The sequence below is a fragment of the Erpetoichthys calabaricus genome, chromosome 14 (genome assembly GCF_900747795.2).
Source record: "Erpetoichthys calabaricus chromosome 14, fErpCal1.3, whole genome shotgun sequence".
Classification (NCBI taxonomy): domain Eukaryota; kingdom Metazoa; phylum Chordata; class Cladistia; order Polypteriformes; family Polypteridae; genus Erpetoichthys; species Erpetoichthys calabaricus.
This window is the reverse complement of record NC_041407.2, coordinates 14,746,282-14,766,083: the sequence shown is the minus strand read 5'-3', so window position 1 is coordinate 14,766,083 and position 19,802 is coordinate 14,746,282. Positions and strand designations below refer to the sequence as shown.

Sequence of the window (19,802 nt, the reverse complement as noted above, 5' to 3'; positions counted from 1 at the left end):
TCTATCTATCTATCTATGTAATCCTGCCAACTATGCTAATCTATCTATCTATCTATCTATCTATCTATCTATCTATCTATCTATCTATCTATCTATCTATCTATCTATCTATTATATAGTGCCTTTTACATCTATCTATCTATCTATCTATCTATCTATCTATCTATCTATCTATCTATCTATCTATCTATCTATCTATCTATTATATAGTGCCTTTTACATCTATCTATCTATCTATCTATCTATCTATCTATCTATCTATCTATCTATCTATCTATCTATCTATCTATCTATCTATCTAGTGCCTTTTACATCTATCTATCTATCTATCTATCTATCTATCTATCTATCTATCTATCTATCTATCTATCTATCTATCTATCTATCTATCTATCTACACTCAGCGTCCACTTTAATTCGCCCCAGTGCAAAGAAAAGTAAACTAGCCCTCCCCATGTATAATTAAATTGAATTCAATTCCAAAATGACCACCCTCAGTCAGATATGTGAAGCTACATAAAAGGTCAAGAGTTCTAAGTGAGCTGACGGAGTTGTGTTAATATTGTCACCATTAACCTTCTTATTCTGATCTCAAGCTTTTTAACAATGAAGTGCTTATGAAATAACAGTCACCCTGTCACTGTGGACCCTTCAAGTGTCTCATCTGCAATGCCTATAGGTATGGAAGTGGTCCGAATGGAGCTTTGAGGGGGTCTCAAGTTTTGCCAGCTGCACAGGAGCAACGGTCAGTGCACAAAGGTTCTGTGACGTTTGCCAGCTGTCTCTGCGACACAAGGGAGCTGTCACGTCTGTGTTGTGAATCTAAGCAGACAAAATGCCATTTATGGATGCAAAATTTTATTCCTATTTATTTATCTTTATAAACACCTCTTTTTAAAGGAATTCCTCTGTGTTATATCTCAAGCAGCCTAATCTTGGCGCTTCGGGGCTCCTTGGGGAGCTGAGAATAAACTTGAGTCGCAGGCTGTTCCTATCTGATATTCTCTCCCCCATCGGATAGACACATCATAGCAAACGCATTTTTTAAGAGAGCGAGGTGAATGGGGTGGGGGGGGAAGGATCAATAACCTCATTGTTAGAGTCTTGTTCTGTCTAGACTGTCCATGAAAGGCGAAATCAATTTAGGGCTTTGAACGCAATCTGATTTGGCTTTATTTGCACTCTATAAATCCCAAACACGTCCATGGAAGGCATTAAAAGAAAAAGAGCGGGAGCGTGACTGCACGCGCGTGTGCGTGACTGCTCCTTCTGCGCACCCGTAAGCGTGCACGTGAAAGCGCAAGTCCGCACAAGCACTTAAACAAAGCGTCTCCCTCTTTTTTCTCTCTCCGCATGCTCGCTCTCGCTCGCGCGCACACACCGCCCCTCCTCAAACCCAACTCGACCAAGCAGATAATTTCTCCCTAGCAGAAAGCGCCCGAGAAATAGGACATCCTTTGAATAATAAATTAACGGGCTCCGCGTGAAATCGCTCTCCCAGCAACGGGCTCGCCTTCTACCGTATCTCGAAATAGAGACGAGCAAAGTCCGCCGTGAATGGGGATTGCGGCGATCCGCTGAAAAGGGCAAGCCTGCCTACCTTTAATTAATAATTACTCCTTTTTCCGTGAACAGTTATCTTTTTTAAAAGGGCTATAATCTCACAGTTGCAGCAACTGACCTACTCAAAATGTCTAGACCTGTTTTACTGAGCAAGAGGATTGCTTTTTGATAAGACATCAGCTGTCAGGTAGACCTCATGTCCTGTATCAGTGGGAGAACAGTCCAGTAAAGAGCAGACATCAGATGATTACAAAGCGACGTCAGTAGGAACACTTGGCTGCTACAAGCCAGTTAGCCCTGAGGTAACACTTGTCACAATTTCTGCTTACAACCCAAAATGTCTGCTTCTCATCATCTGTACATATTGTAACGCCCCTGGGTCCAGACCTGAGAGGGACACTCTCCTCAGGTGACCTGTCCAAGGAGTCAGGACTAGTAATGAGATACGAGGAGACTAGCGTCACCTTCAGTGGGATATAAGCAGATCAGTGAGCGGTGGGGGCATGAGGAGATTAGCCATTATCTTCAGGGAAATTGATGGAGATTAGCAGACTGACAGAGGGACAACAGATCAGCAGTGTGGCACTTGAGGAGATCAACAGTAAACCATAAGGGGGCAGTGAGGCTGGAGGAGACTAGCAGTGAGACATCATGAGATCAGATCAGTTGGTCCATTTATTGTCTGACCTGCTTATCTACTTCACAGGCAGCAAAGGGCATCAGGCTGGAATCAAACCTGGACTGGGCACAAGTTCATCATGGGCATAATAATGAAAAGACCCACAATTATACTAGGCTAACCTGTAAGGGAAATAAGGATGGTGAGATAGGAGACAAGAAAGAGACAAGAAAAGATTAGCAACAAGACAGTGACTGACTGACTGACATCATCTTCAGTGGTGCAACAAGACGGGAGGAGATCATCGGGGGGAGATGAGGTTAGTGGAGATCAGAAACAGTCTGGCATCATCTTCTGTTGGACACATGAGGAGATTAGCATCATCTTCTGGGAGACTGCTAGCAGAGGGACATAAGGAGATCAACAACAAGACATGAGGAGAACATCATATCTTAATCAAGATTAATGGAGATCAGTAATGAGAAGTCAGGAGATCAACAGTATAGGGCAAGTGAGCAATGAGACTAGCGGAGATCAGCTATGAGACATAAGGAGGTCAGGAGACAACAAGACAGAATAAGATCAGGAAAGAGATATGAACAGGAGACAGGAGGAAATCAAGAAAGAATAATGAGAAGATCAGCATCATCTTCAGTGTGACCAATGGAAATCAGCAATGGGACATGACAAGACCGACAATGGAAAACCGAGCGGTGAAAATAATGGAGATCAGCCATGAGATACAAGGAGATCAGCAACAAGACAAGAACTAAGATCAGGAAAGAGATATGAGGAGATCAGCTCCGAGACAGGAGGAGATGAAGAAAGAATGATGTGGAGATCATCAGTGAGACATGAGGAGATAGGCGTCATTTTCAGAAAGAGCAATGGAAGTCAGCAGTGGGACACAAGGAGAAAAGCAATGAAAAATTGGGCAGTGTGAATAATGGAGATCAGCATTGAGGCACAAAGAGGTCAGCAACAAGACAGAACTAAAATCAGGAAAAAGATATGAGGAGATCCGCCTTGAGACAGGAGGAGATGAAGAAAGAATAATGAGGAGATCAGCATCATCTTCAGCAAGACCAAAGGAAATCAGCAGTGGGACATGAGGAGATCAACATCATCTTCAGTGCGACTAATAGAAATCAACAAAAGGACATGAGGAGATTAATAGTAAACCTTCAGGGAAGAGGTAGGGTTAGTGGAGATCAGAAAAAAGACATGAGGAGTCAAGCATCGTCTACAGATGGATATAAACAGATCAGCAATGGGGTGTAAGGAGATCTGCATCATCTAGGAGATGATTGGAAACTGTCAGTGGGACATAAGGAGGTCAGCAACAAAAGATGAGGAGATCAGCATTAAAACTCCAGTGGACAGTGACGCTGGTGTAAAGCACCAATAAGTGAACAGGAGATCTTGAGACATTAGGAGGTCAGCAACAAGTCAGAACTCAAATTAGGAAAATGATTTGAGGAGATCAGCCCTGAACCAAGAGGAGATCAAGAAAGAATAATGAGGAGATCAGAATCATCTTCAGTGAGACCAAAAGAAATCAGTAGTGGGACACGAGGAGACCAACATTGGAAAACTGAGTGGTGAGAATAGTGGAGATCAGTCATGAGATACAAGGAGATCAGCAACAAGACAAAACTAAGATCAGGAAAGAAACATGAGGAGATCAGCCCTGAGACAGCAGGAGATGAAGAAAGAATGACGTGGAGCTCATCAGTGAGACAAGGAGATTGGTATCATCTTCAGTGAGACCAATGGAAATCAACAGTGGGACACAAGGAGACCAACAATGGACAACTGAGCTGTGAGAATAGTTAGAGATCAGCCATGAGATACAAGGAGGTCAGCAGTGAGACACGAGGAGATTAGCAGTCAGAAATGAGGAGATCAGCATCACCTCTTCAGTGAGATTAACAGAGATCAGAAAAAGGACATGAGGAGATCTGCAGTAAGACAGACATAGATCAAGAAAGAGATAAAGGAGATAAGCAGTGAGACATGAGGAGATCAATATCATCTCCCGAGAGTCTAATGAAGGTTAGCAGTGGGACACAAGGACATCAGTGACAGAGTATTAAGAAACCAAATATAAAACAGGAGAGAGCTGTGAGACTAGCGGACGTCAGCCATGAAACAGAATATGACCAGGAAAAATATATGAAGAGATCAGCACCAAGACTTTAGGAGATGAACAGTAAGACACCAGGGAGCAGTCAGACTAGTGGAGATCAGAAACAAGACATGAGGAGAACAACATTAAAAAACAAGCAAGCAAGGAGAGTAGAGCAAATGAACCACAACTGACAGGAGATCAGCATGACTCTCAGCGACTCTCAGGGCCGTCTTAACAGCATAATAGACCCCCGCTGAGGCCCCTGTTTCAATAGCAAAACACAAACATCCATAGGCATCAGAGACATCGTGGGCCCCTCTGCTCCTGGGGCCCCCAGCCAGTGCCCATTGCGCCCATTCGTTAAGACGGCCCTGCTGAGTGAACACGTGGAGATCACCAATGAGATAGGAAGAGATTCTCAGAAAATGACAACATGGGGTGATGCCAGTGGAGGGCAGCAGTGAGACTCGAGGAGGGTGGCATGGCGTCCACTGAACTGAGGAGCCACCATCTGTCATTGCCACCCCCAGTGGGTGAGGTGCAGGCAGGTGAGCTTGCATGGATGCTCATTTATTCTTTGAGCTTCTCGGCTGGATTCAGTGGGTGGGCTGGATGAGGGGGCCAGTGCTGATATATCCCACTGGAGTCATGAAGCTTTGGTTGATTGAGGCCAGCACTGTTGTAGTTCAGGGCTGATATGTGCCCCCCACCCCCTTGGTTTTGTGTGCCCTCGTAGAAGTTTGCACACGCCACACATCACAGGAGAGTAATGAGACGAGAGGACGCACCGATTGCGCTGCCCTGTTTACGCCCGTCTGGCTCGTCTTCCTGCTGCCTTCACCACTCAAGGGAATCTTGAAAACGGCAAATCGACAACAGCGAAGTGACCCAAGAGTGCCAAAAATGCATAATTAATACGCCTCTTAATGAATGGATTGATTAATTTTGCACACAGTCGGGGTGGGAGTAAAGCCGAGATATCTTGTCCCTTCGTAGACTTTGTAACTTAATGGGATTTTTTTTTTTTTTACTACAATCATCTCAATTAACCTTGTGGAGAAGCACGTGCGGCCTGCATTCGGCTGCGGTGAATGGGAAGTTATATTTTTTATAATGAAAAATGTAAGTTCGCACAAAAAAAAAAAAAAAAGAGGAAATCTATTTTTCCATTGCCGGAATTGAAAAGCGAATGCTATTAAATCCCGCTGTTATCGCTCTTTCTTTCTGACCCAGAGAGGCACATTGCGAGGCGAGCACGCTGCTCACTAATTCACTTTGCAGAAGGCCAGGGCGATTCAACGAGAGACGCGCAAGGTTAAACTTTCATTCTGTGAGACGAGAGGTAGCCGGGCGGGCAGGCCGGGTGGGTGGACAACAGACAAAATAACGCGACGTGAAGTCTGGAGTCACTCGATTCACAAAGGCAACAGCAAGAGAGGACATGATGGAGCAGAGAGATGCGAGGAGATGAGCCGAGAGAGAGAGAGAGAGGAGGACATCGAGAAGGAGATGCTGAGAGACTAGCAGTATGACACAAGAGAGAAATGGGGTCTCAGGAGACCAGCTGTCAGAGAAAATGGAGTGTTAAGGAGAACAGCAGTCAGACAAGAGGAGAGGAGATGAAGAGACAAGAGGACATCAAGAAGGAGACGCAAAGACACCAGCAGTGAGACAAAGGGGCTTATGGACGATCAGCAGTGAGATATGAGAGGGTGAGTTGAGAGAGAAGACGACATCAAGAAGGAGATGCAAAGACACCAGCAGTGAGACCAGAAGTGAGACATTAGAGAGAAATGAGGGCTCAGCAGATCAGCAGTAAGACAAAGGGGCTTATGGAGGATCAGCAGTGAGGCTCGAGGGGATGCGTTAAGAGAGAAGAGGACATCAAGAAGGAGACACAAAGAGACCGTCAGTGAGACACAAAAGAGCATTGAGTGCTCAGGAGATCAGCAGTGAGACTAAGGGGCTTATTGAGGATCAGGAATGTGACACAAGGAGATGAACAGTGAGACACGAGGAGATGACTGAGAGAGAGGAGGACATGAAGAAGGAGATGCAAAGAGTCCAGCATTGAGAAACAAGGGAGCAATGAGGGCTCAGGAGATCAGTAGTGTGAGAAAGAAGTGTACTGAGAATAAGCATTGAGACACATGGAGATGGACTGAGAGAGAGGAGGACATCAAGATGTAGACTCAAAGAGACCAGCAGTGAGGAATAAGAGAGAAATGAGGGCTCAGGAGTTCAGCAGTAAGACTAAGGGCCTTATTAAGGATCAGGAGTGAGACACAAAGACATGAACCAAGAAAGAGGAGGACATCAAGAAGGAGATGCAAAGATTTCAGCATTGAAGACACAAGGGAGCAACGAGTGCTCAAGAGATCAGCAGTCAGATAAAGGGGCTTATGGAGGATCAGCAGTGAGACACAAGGGGAGATCAGTTGAGAGAGAAGAGGACATCAAGAAGGAGGCACAAAGAGACCGTCAGTATGACATAAGAGATCAATGAGGGCTCAGGAGAACAGAAGTGAGGCTAAGGGGCTTATTGAGGATCAGAAGTGAGACACAAGGAGGAGAGCAGTGAGACACAAAAGAGAAATGGGGTCTCAGGAGACCAGCTGTCAGAGAAAATGGAGTGTTAAGGGGAACAACAGTCGGACAAGAGGAGAGGAGCTGAAGAGACAAGAGGACATCAAGAAGGAGATGCAAAGACGCCAGCAGTGAGACAAAGGGACTTATGGAGGATCAGCAGTGAGACATGAGAGGGTGAGTTGAGAGAGAAGACGACATCAAGAAGGAGATGCAAAGACACCAGCATTGAGACACAAGGGAGCAACGAGGGCTCAGGAGATCAGTAGTGTGAGAAAGAAGTGTACAGAGGATAAGCAGTGAGACACAAGAAGATGAACTAAGAGAGAGGAGGACACAAGACACAGACACAAGGAGACCAGAAGTGAGACATAAGAAAGAAATGGGGGCTCAGCAGATCAGCAGTAAGACAAAGGAGCTTATGGAAGATCAGCAGTGAGACACAAGGGGAGATCAGTTGAGAGAGAAGAGGACATCAAAAAGGAGACACAAAGAGATCGTCAGTGAGACACAAAAGAGCATTGAGAAATGAGGGCTCTGGAGATCAGCAGTGAGACTAAGGGGCTTATTGAGGATCAGGAGTGTGACACAAGGAGATGAACAGTGAGACACGAGGAGATGACTGAGAGAGAGGAGGACATCAAGAAGGAGATGCAAAGACACCAGCATTGAAGACACAAGGGAGCAACGAGCGCTCAGGAGATCAGTAGTGTAAGAAAGAAGTGTACCGAGGATAAGCAGTGAGACACAAGGAGATGAACTGAGAGAGAGGAGGATGCCAAGACGTAGACACAAAGAGACCAGCAGTGAGACATAAGAGAGAAATGAGGGCTCAGCAGATCAGCAGTAAGACAAAGGGGCTTATGAAGGATCAGCAGTGAGACACGAGGGGAGTTCAGTTGAGAGAGAAGAGGACATCAAGAAGGAGACACAAAGAGACTGTCAGTATGACATAAGAGATCAATGAGGGCTCAGGAGATCAGTAGTTAGACTAAGGGGCTTATGGAGGATCAGCAGTGAGACACAAGGAGATGAACCAAGAGAGAGAGAAAGACATCAAGAAGGAGATGCGAAGAGACCAATAGTGAGATACAGGGGAGCAATGAGGGCTCAGGAGATCAGTAGTGTGACAAGAGCTGTACTGAGGATAAGTAGTGAGACACGAGGGGGTGAGTTGGGAGAGAAGTGGACACCAAGAAGGAGTCACAAAGAGACCAGAAGTGAGACATAAGAGATCAACGAGGGCTCAGGAGATTAGCAGTCAGACAAAATGGAGCATTGAGAAGTTCAGCTGATTAAGAAGAGGACATCAAGGACGAGACACAAAGAGGCCATCACTTAAACGTAGGAGAGTTCAGGAGATAAGAAAATGAGTGCAGTGAGGATTAGCAGTGAGACACGAGAAAGGAGAGGACATCAAGATTGAGACACAAAGAGAGAGCACTGAGTATTCAGGAGATCAGCAGAGAGGGATGAGGAGATCAAGAAGGAGGAGCATTATGGACATTTACATACCACTGTTTTGTCACGCTCTATTGCTATTTTATTCTCCTGTTGTTAGGAAGTTTTCCGTGTGGTTAGAGGCATGTCCTCGAAGATTGTGGCTTTTGTCATCGACGTGATGGGTCATCGAGAACTTCACTTCATATATTAGTTTACAGATTCAAAATATGAGTTCATAAACTCCCACTTGGAGTTTGCCAAGCGGCATTTGACGGAGTCTAACAGCTTGAAGATAAAGATTCTCTGGTCTGATAAGACAAAAATTGAACTTTTTGGGCAGAACTCTGAGCACCATATCTGGTGGAGACCATGCACTGCCCATCACCTGCCTAATTCCATACCTTCGGTGAAGCATGGCGGTGGCATCATCTTGTTATGGGCAGCAGGGACAGGGAGACTGGTCAGCACTGAGGGCAAGATGATTGCAGCCAAACACAGAGTGGTCTTTGAACAAAACCTGCTCCAGCGTGCACAACACCTTAGACTGGGGTGACGGTTCACCTTTCAGCATGACCATAACCTGAAGCTTGGAGCCAAGATAATGCTGGAGTGGCTTTGGGATCAGTCTCTGAGTGTCCTGGAGTGGCCCAGACAAAGCCCACACTTAATTCCCATGTGAAGAAGCCTGAAGATGGCAGTTTATAGATGCTTCCCATCCAAGCTAGTGAAGCCTGAGGGGATCTGCGTGGAAGAATGGGATAAAGTGCCCAAATGCAGGTGTGCAAAGCTGGTAGCGGCTCACTACGAAGACTCAAGGCTGGGATTGCTGCCAAAGGGGCTTCTACAAAATACTGAATTAAAGGTGTGAACACCTCTATGAAGGGGAGGATTCGGTTTTTGATTTTTAATAAACTTGCAAGCCTTTCTGAAAGCATTCTTTCACTTTGTCATGATGGGTTATTGAGCGTAGACTGAAGGGCAAAAAGAGCAAATGTATCCATTTACAATTAAATTTACAACGCAATACATTGTGCAGAAATTGAAGGGGTCTGAGGAGATTTAGAATCCACTGTTCACGTACATTTAAAAGGTGAATTTAAAACTGGCAATTCTGCTGCTGTAAGAGGTCAGCAGTGAAACATCAAGATGACGCTGATCTTGAAGGAGGAAGGCCAAGCAGCAAATGCACATCATGAGTACATACAGCAAAGGGAGAGACAATAGGACCAGCAGCAGGACACAAGGACCCAAACAAGAAGAGGTCAGCAGTGAAGCACACAAAGATCGGCAGCCCCACTTCACCTTCAGCCCTAGTGCAGTAGGAGAGGCGATGGAAACAACCGATAAAGCCATTTGAAAGCTGCAGGGACTTTGATCTCTCCATCACTCTTTGTGTCCAGAGAGCTTCAGCACTTGTGAAGAGGAGCCGACACTCGAGATTTCTCTCGTTTCTCCTCCTCTTCTGATTACATTATTTTTTCAAGCTGAAAAGAAACGTGAAAGAAAAATGACGCCGACAAGCACCTGCGTCTCACTCTGGAAAGAAGAAACAGGAGCTGTTTAGGTGATGATGAGGTGTTGGCGCGTCTGTTGATTAGCTATAAGCTGGCAAAGCTCAGCAAGTTAGAAAACCTACTGTGGCAGACGACCAGGGACCTTGCCCCAGTGACCGGGAGAGGGGCAATCTCTTCCTCGGCGTGCCCCGGATTGCATCAGGGTCACAGATACGGAGCTGGGAAGCTCAACCCTGTGGGGGTGTGTGGCCACCGCCATGGGGGAGCCTGGAAGGTTCCAGAGCCATAGACTGCAGCGCTTCCGCCACACCAGGAAGTGCTACCGGTAGATCATCTGGGAGCACCTGGAGCACATCTGGGTGTGCCATAAAAGGGTCCGCCTCACTCCATTCGGGGAGCCGGAGTCGGGAGGCAGAGGATAGAGCTTGCAAGAGAGGAGTGGAGGCGGCAGTAAAGGATAAAGAGGAAGAGAAGTATTACAAGACTGGACCTAAGTGGGGGTGATTGGTGCACTGTGCCGTGCGTAGAAGAAAAGAAAAATAAATAGTGTGTGTTCTGGACATTGTGAGTCGGTGTCTGTCTGTGTCGAGGCTGATCTTTCCACGCTACTTATGGCGTAACATTCAGCTCTGATTTTTGGTTTCACAAATTGGGGACTGTCCTGAAGCTCTCAAATCCCCATTATGGAGCTGCAGGCATTTTGCGTAGACTGCTTTTTACTGCACGTTTTGCTCAGAGGAGCCGCGAGGAAGTGTAACGGAGCTCCAGATCTTTACTTGCAGATTTTCAAACAGAGAACTTGTTTCATGCTTTAGTTCATTCTCCCAGTGAAGGACTGCCGCTCTGTCTAGGGATGGCCCCCTTCTTGCACCCAAACAAGATGGGTCCACACAACTCAAAACTGGAGCAGCGGGTTAGTGGTTGGATGCATGCTGTCTGAAATGAAAGGGCATTCTCTGTTATGGCCGAACATTATACTTAATCTGGTCACTTTCCTAGTGGACCCCTTTAGCTCTGGTTTTTTTGCATTGCTGGGTTTTTTGGGGTTGCAGAATTCAATTCTGACACTCTGCTCAGGGTTGGCTGGCTTCCTCCTTGCACCTAATCAAGATAGATTAGCGCTCCAGTGTATAACTCACATTATAATCTCAGGTTAGAATGATCAATGGTCAATTCATGAGTCAAACGTCAGATGGACTATCCATCCCAAGATGATTAAAGCTTTTTTACTGTCCATCATCAGAATAATTAGGCAATTATCTGTATATAACATCACTACGTCCGGAACCCTACATGGGCGATTTAGTATAAAGGACCTTAGAGATGGATGTCTGACCTTAGAGATGGAGAGACCATCTACCTGGACATTGATGATTCCGTCCATGCATCGGGAAAGCAAGACAAGCCGTTCCCCTCGTTCTTCTCATCTGACACAGATCTTTCCTTTGGTGCTACACTTCAGCCTTCATATCCTTACTGTTAGGAATTGGTTTCATTTTGAACGTTTTTGAGATGTTTCTGCAGTCGGTTATGGTTTTTCTGGCCTCTGTTTGTGGTTTTATACAATGGAGAACACAAATTTAGCATTTTCTTGTAGGTTCAGAATGTTTTGCACAAAGTTAAAAATCATGAACATCATGAAAAAGTTTTAGGGCAGCCACCCGTGTGTTGTCCCTGTCGCTGGGTTTTGAAAAGTAGACAGAAGTGTCTTCGATGGAGTCCAAAAGTGAACTGAGTATACGTTGTAAAAATGGCGGCTTTATATGCCAAGACCGGAAGTGACCTATGGCAAACGGAAGTGACCTTCTTCTGACGTCATAACCAGACATGACATCATCCTAGGTGCTTGAACCGGAAGTGATGTCATCCTAGGCGCCAGAACCGGAAGTGATATCATCCTAGGTGCCAGAACTGGAAATGATGTCGTCCTAGGCACCAGAACCAGAAGTGATATCATCCTAGGTGGTAGAACCAGAAGTGATGTCGTCCTAGGCACCAGAACCGGAAGTGATATTATCCTAAGTGCCAGAACCGGAAGTGATATCATCCTAGGTGCCAGAACCAGAAGTGATGTCGTCCTAGGTGCCAGAACTGGAAATGATGTTGTCCTAGGCACCAGAACCAGAAGTGATATCATCCTAGGTGCCAGAACCAGAAGTGATGTCGTCCTAGGTACCAGAACTGGAAATGATGTTGTCCTAGGCACCAGAACCAGAAGTGATATCATCCTAGGTGCCAGAACCAGAAGTGATGTCATCCTAGGTGCCAGAACTGGAAGTGATATCTTCCTAGGTGCCAGAACTGGAAATGATGTCATCCTAGGTGCCAGAACCAGAAGTGATGTCTTCAGGGATGAGTCAGACAGATTTTCCCACGTTTGGTCTGCAGAGAAAACAGAAGAAGGTTTAGCGCACCCCGCCACCCCCTGGCCTGGAGTGGAATTACCTTCACTTGGTCCATACAACGTCCTCCTACTCACACGTGTGTGACACTAGATATCCTTTCTTTATTATTGTGGAGGAAACAGGACAAGAAGAGATGAAGTGTTGGGGTCTCCCCAAGTTCTCCACTTATTAGCATCAAAAAAATAATAATAAAACAGAAGATTGGAACTAAGATGTGATTCCTGGGTCTTCCTAATTTCAGAGGGCTTCTGAGGGAGAAAGTGTCTCCAGCAGACGTGGGTCCAACAATGAACAGTGATTTGTGCTTTTGGTTACAACTTCTCATTACTGTTTTTGGTCTCCAGGTTTTGAACCCTTGCTTTGTTTTGTCTACGTATCTGTCTGTCTTGACCATCTCCTGGTCCTGTTAATCATTCTCACAATAAACCTCGTACGCATCTTGTGTTTCAACATATACTGATGGATCATTGGCACGGTATGAACAAGAGTGGGTCTGCACATAAGTGTGACCCCAGTGAAAGACTGGCACTCTGCCCAGGGGTTGGCATCCTTTTTGCACCCAAACAAGATAAACTACAGCTCAACACAACTCTGAACTGGAGAAGCGGGTTAGTGGTTTGGGTGAATGGCATCTGAGATGAAACAGAATTCTCTGCTATGGTTGATAATTACAGTTCATTTTGTCATTTTTTTTTTTGCATTTATGGGATTTTGGGGTTGGAGAATTCTATTCTGACACTCTGCCCAGAGTTGGCCCCCACCTTGAACTTAATCACGATAGACTAGGGCGCCACACAACTCACCATTTTAGAAGCGAGTTAGTGGTTTGGCTGCCTGGTGTCTGAGATGAAACGGCATTCTGTGTTATGGCTGATAATTACAGTTCATTTTTATGGACACCTCTAGCTCTGTTTTTTTTGTAATTCAGTGTTTTTGGGGTTGCAGAATTCTATTCTGACTTTGATTTCTTGCTGAACATAGTTTTGACTCATGTACGGATTTCCTTTGCACCTTTTTTCTGACACTATCTTGGCGTTCTTGCAAACAGCCATTTTATGAGACCTGTTGTTAGATGATGTATTGCCGGAGTCGTGGCATCTGACATCATTGATGGGAACAGATGAAACGTCACCTGTGACCACCGTTCCTAATTCAGATTTGCAGATTAAACAAAAGACACCTCTGCACGGGAGAAGCTGTGCTCTTTGCTAACATTACAGACCCACTGACTTTAATTTTTGGTTTACAAATAGGTTTTAGCAAAGCACAGGATGGACTCTCGGCTGTGATCTTTTTTGCTGGTTTTCTTGGTCACCTCCGTTATTTTCAGTTTGGCATTATTGGCAAGCTAAAACATTTTTGTACTTTCTGGCAACACAACAGAGCATTTAAAATTCTATCCATCCATCCATCCGTTATCCAACCTGCTATATCCTAACTACAGGGTCACGGAGGTCCACTGGAGCCAATCCCAGACAACACAGGGCGCAAGGCAGGAAACAAACCCCGGGCAGGGTGCCAGCCCACCACAGGGTGCACACACACACACCAAGCACACACTCGGGACAATTTAGGATCGCCAATGCACCTAACCTGCATGTCTTTGGACTGTTGGAGGAAAAAACCAGTAGAAAACCCATACAGACACAGGGAGAACATACAAACTCCACGCAGGGAGGACCAGGGAAGCAAAAGTTAAAATTCTAACAAATAAGAAATATATTGTAAAAGCAGTACAAATATAATCGAGGACCAGACTGCTGATGACACTGCAATGTCAAAGCTTATTAGAAAACAGAGGAAGCCATTCTGAGGGGACTGACCATGATAGATGACATCAGGAGGACTTAAACCAAATGTCCCAAATCAATAACATGTGGACACAGAAATGAGGGAGGGCACAGTGACAATGACCCTGATAGTTGGGCCCAGGCACTGGAACTACCAGAGTAGAGGCTGTGATGGCCTTGGCTGGAACCTTTCATCTTTGCTTGTGTCTGTAGATGCCAAAGTTCAGACATGGCAGAAGAGCGCTGACTAATAAAACTTTCCACAACTGCTGCAGTGCCTCAGACTTAAGTGACGGAGCCCCCCCGGGTCAAACAGAGCCTTGGCACTCCTGGATTACTAATGACATCGGTCCAATAAAGCTGCTCGCCATGCCGTGGCGGGGGTGGCAGGATGCATAACGCGGCTCTTTTCATCACCTCACTTCATTTGCACTCCGTCACATCAAAGGACTTGCCGACAGCTACTTGACTAAGGGCAGACATCCATTTAAAATCATTAAAAAAAGTGGGCAGCCATGAAAGGCAAATATTCAAACTATAAAATGTTGAAATGAAATCCAATTTTACGGCACAGGACTACCGCAAAAAAAGATGTTCAGATTTCTAGGTAATGTCATTAAAGTGCCATACGCCACCAATTCTGGGCACTGGGGCACCGTGCAGCCCCCTAGTGGAGTTCAAGAGTATTAACAAGTGAATGTCTCAGAGGGCACCTGAAACAGACTGGTGTAAGCAAATTGGAGTGGCCGCTTGAGCTGTGCTGGACAGCACGTTGGGGAAAGTAGCCCTGCTTATAATAGACAACGGCAAGAAAAAGTATGTGAACTCTTTGGAAAGAACTGCATTTATGTTTAATTTTGTCTTAAAATGTGGTATGATCTTCATACAGTATAATCTTACATATAAACGTGTGTCTGTCTGTCTGGTTGTCTGGCACCAGAAGTGAGAGGCTACAGGATGAAGCTCAAAGAAAGCGACTCTGTCGCCAAAGTGAAAACGCAGAGAAAAGAGAGAAACTCGCTTAGCCACTGATAGACAATGGAGGAGAACACATCGGCAAAACAAAACCTCCGATTAGAGAGAAACTTGCTTAGCCACTGATAGACAATGGAGGGGAACACATCGGCAAAACGAAACCTCAGAGGAGAGAGAAACTCGCTTAGCCACAGATAGACAAGCAAGGCGAGCACATTGGCAAAACGAAACCTCCAAGAAGAGAGAAACTCGCTTAGCCGCTAATAGACAAGCAAGGCAAGCACATCGGCAAAACAAAACCTCTGAGGAGAGAGAAACTCGCTTAGCCACTGATAGACAACGGAGGGAAGCACATCGGCAAAACGAAACCTCCAAGAAGAGAGAAACTCGCTTAGCCGCTAATAGACAAGCAAGGCAAGCACATCGGCAAAACAAAACCTCTGAGGAGAGAGAAACTCGCTTAGCCACTGATAGACAACGGAGGGAAGCACATCGGCAAAACGAAACCTCCAAGAAGAGAGAAACTCACTTAGCCACTAATACACAAGCAAGGCGAGCACATTGGCAAAACGAAACCTCCAAGAAGAGAGAAACTCACTTAGCCACTAATACACAAGCAAGGCAAGCACATCGGCAAAACAAAACCTCTGAGGAGAGAGAAACTCGCTTAGCTGCTAATAGACAAGCAAGGCGAGCACATTGGCAAAACGAAACCTTCGAGGAGAGAGAAACTCGCTTAGCCGCTAATAGACAAGCAAGGCGAGCACATTGGCAAAAACGAAACCTCCAAGAAGAGAGAAACTCGCTTAGCCGCTAATAAACAAGCAAGGCGAGCACATCGGCAAAACAAAACCTCCGAGGAGAGAGAAACTCGCTTAGCCACTGATAGACAAGCAAGGCGAGCACATTGGCAAAATGAAACCTCCAAGAAGAGAGAAACTCGCTTAGCCGCTAATAGACAAGCAAGGCAAGCACATCGGCAAAACAAAACCTCTGAGGAGAGAGAAACTCGCTTAGCCACTGATAGACAACGGAGGGAAGCACATCGGCAAAACGAAACCTCCAAGGAGAGAGAAACTCGCTTAGCCACTAATACACAAGCAAGGCGAGCACGTCGGCAAAACGAAACCTCCAAGGAGAGAGAAACTCGCTTAGCCACTGATAGACAAGCAAGGCAAGCACATCGGCAAAACGAAACCTCCAAGAAGAGAGAAACTCACTTAGCCACTAATACACAAGCAAGGCGAGCACGTCGGCAAAACGAAACCTCCAAGGAGAGAGAAACTCGCTTAGCCACTGATAGACAATGGAGGGGAGCACATTGGCAAAACGAAATTGAAGAGAAACTCGCTTAGCCGCTAATACACAACTGATGCAATTGATTGATTGATTGAAGTGCCAGAATCCATGGTTTCTAGGAGCCCAGGCTTTTTACAGCACGGGCTTACACAGCTAGTTTATAATAACAAACGCACACAAGTGTTTTAAACTAATAATGTACAAATGATTGTATTGCTCTTGTTCAAACTGTATGCATCATTCAGACATTCACAGAGTAGGATGTATGTGAAGCCCTAGGCTAATGACTTCCACAAACACTCACTTGAGGCAGGAGTTAGCAAACCTGGAGGCCAACCGATGAAAGATTGGAATTGTGGTTTAGAGACACTTCAGTCACTCAAAAAAGACTCAAACACTTGGAGTTCACTATTCACAAGAAGCATCTGTTGATGTGAAGCAGGCTGTCACGCATGTGCCTCAGAGGATAGCCTTCTGGGCTCACCTAAGGTAGGGGTCGCCAACTCCAGTTCTGGAGGACCACCGTGGCTGCAGGTTTTCATTCTAACCCTTTTCTTAATGAGTGACCTGTTTTTTGCTCCTAATTAACTTCTTTTGAACTAAATTTATTCGACTTGCTCTTGACGACTCAGATCCCTCAATTCTTTCCTTTTCCTTAATTAGCAGCCAAACAATAATGAGATACAAAATGAAACAAAACAACTGGTGTCCATCATACAATATCTGAAAATAAAGAAAGATGAAGGTCTCAGGAATGTTGATCTTCTCAGGTCCCCAAAACATTTTACCAGGGATCTTAGAAAAGAGAAATTCAACAGTTTCGGAAATGTCTGCTAATGCACCACGAGAGCAGCAACAAGCCGCAGAATTAAAGATCGGGTTTAATTAACAACAAGAATTGACGCCTCATTAAGCAGCTGGTTGGAGTGAAATTGTCTGGAGTTTGAGGCCCTGACTTAGTTGGTCTTCCGTCGGCTCACTCACTTCACAGTTCATTTCTGTTTGGGTGCCATTTAAGGAAAGAAATGAAGCAATTCAGAGGAACGATGAAGACATTCAGGGGAGCAAATCTTAAAAAAGCAATTCAATTAAAATGAATTCACAAGAAGTAAATTAGCAGCACAAACAGGGCACTCATTATAAAAAGGGTTAGAATGAAAACCTGCAGCCACGGTGGTCCTCCAGGACCTGACAAAAGGTATATGGTACCACCCCAGGACAAGAGGGGGCGCTGTCACTAACAGTCTTGTCTTCTTTTTCGCTCACAACAACAACATTTATTTCTAGAGCACATTTTCATACAAATGAATAATAAAATAAATAAAAATAAAAATAAAGATTAAAGTGCTTTACAGGATGAAGAAAGTGAAAAAAAGACAAAACATAAAAAATAAAATTAGGCAATACTAATAGAAAAAAAGTAAGGTCCGATGGCCAGGGAGGACAGAAAAAACAGGGAGGAGAAAAAATAAAATAAAATCTGTGGGGATTCCGAGGCCACGAGACCACCCAGCCCCCCTAACATAAATGACCTCAATCAGTCCTCAAGGTGTTCAGGCTTCACGTGGAAGAATTTGATGATGATGGTGATGTGGACCTCTGGCCGTCAATCCATCAATGTAGGGACAGCACGGTGCTTTGATCGGGTGGTGGGGGCACAGATCGCCACCACAGAAAACCAGAAAAAGAACAGCAGAGAAAGTAGGCTGCGGTGGGCTGGCACCCTGCCCGGGGTTTGTTTCCTGCCTTGCGCCCTGTGTTGGCTGGGATTGGCTCCAGCAGACCCCCGTGACCCTGTAGTTGGGATATAGCGGGTTGGGTAATGGATGGATGGATGGAGAAAGTAGGGGTTAGTACGGATTGCAGAGCCACCATGAATGATAATGATAATTAAATGCATATACAGAATATCAGGGTTACACTAAAATGAAGCTATGAGGAAGCCATGTTAACGTAACGGGTGTTTAGCAGTTTTATAAAGTGCTCCACCATATTAGCCTGATGAATTTCTATCGGTCAGCTATTCCAGATTTGAGGTGCCTAACACCACTTCTTTTAAGTTTAGCTCTTGGAATTCTAAGCAGACCCTCATTTGAAGATCTAAGATCTAACGATTTAGAGTGTCAGGTGAGAGGCATTCTGGGATATAGGATGGAGCGAGATGATTGAAGGCTTTGTAAACCATAAGCAGGATTTTAAATTCAATTCTAAATGGCACAGGTAACCAGTGTAGTGACATCAGGACTGGTGTGATGTGCTCGGATTTTCTTTTCCTGGTTACGATTCTGGCAGCTCCATTTCTGCACTCGTTGTAACCGATTGTTGTCTTTTTTGGGTGGTCCTGAGAGGAGTGCATTATAGTAATCTAGTCAACCGAAAACAAAAGCGTGAACTCATTTCTTAGCATCTTGTAAAAGTTATAAGAGGTCTAACTTTTGTTATATTTCTTAAGTGAAAAAATGCCATCCTAGTGATCTGATTAATATGTGACCCGCTATTGTGTCGCAGACCCTTGATGAGCAACACAGCCAAGGAAGCCCCACCCCTAAAGGGGGGACCCTTCTCAGAGACCTGGCGAGCCATGGGGAAGATCACACGGACGCCTCAGGGCTTTTCACACCACACCAACTTGACGATCATTTTTTGCACCCTGGCACACTCCTTTCTGTTGAAGTCTTATTTGACCTTTTGGGGCCACATATTAAACGGGGCTTTGCCCAAGTTGGCACCCCAATTATTTTTGGTCTCGGCCAGAGTCGTCCCTCATCCCAACTACAAGACCTTCCAAAAAAGAGAGCTCAGAACATCTATGATCAAGGATTGTTTATCTGCGTAAAGCTGGAAAAGCTTACAAAGTCATTTCAAAGAAACACAGATATTCATCCGTCCACCGTTAGACAAACTGTGCATAGACGTAGATGGTTCAGCTCTGGGCAGGCTTTTGTGATTGTATTCCTAGAAAGACAGTGCCAGCTGCTTTCTTCAGGACCGAATCCAGAAACACAGGCCTGTGCCAACATGCCAGCTTTAATGGATGATTTAGCTTCTGGATTTGTAGGTGCCAAAGTGTCCTTTCTCAATGATGGCAGACTTCTTCACAACCAATGCACCAAGGTGCCCTTCTAAATCAGTGATGCTTCTAGAAAAAAATCCAAATGTGCCTTTCTACATTAAACTACCCTCTCACTGATGTTACAAAAGAGCCTCGTGCCAACGTGCCCTCAACACTGAAGACAGACTTTCTAAAGCTGGGTCTTGAAAACACGCCGGTCTGTGCCAGAGCCATGGGCGCTCACCATTGACAGCAGACTCTCCAGTTGTGTTTGGCATTGAAATGCCCACTTGTCACTGATGTCGGAGGTCTCTAGCCTCAATATCATAAAGGTCTTTCAGAGTCTTTTAAAGGAAGAGATTACAGCAGCCCCTCGGGCAAAGTTTATATATTTTTGTCGGAATATTCTAGAAGCCAGGCAGTAC

The 19,802-nt window shown here is 45.2% G+C and overlaps 1 protein-coding gene across 5 annotated transcripts in view; it reads left to right on the top strand.

Annotated features, from left to right (window-relative positions):
- Positions 1–12,277, top strand: part of aatkb (apoptosis-associated tyrosine kinase b) — a 770,376-nt gene extending 758,099 nt beyond the window's left edge. For all 5 annotated transcript variants that reach the window (XM_051936532.1, XM_028820098.2, XM_051936533.1 and 2 more), the window contains one exon: positions 12,260–12,277. The gene's annotated coding sequence lies outside the window, so the exon portion shown is untranslated. The remainder of the gene's footprint in view (positions 1–12,259) is intronic.
- The last annotated feature ends 7,525 nt before the right edge of the window (positions 12,278–19,802 follow it).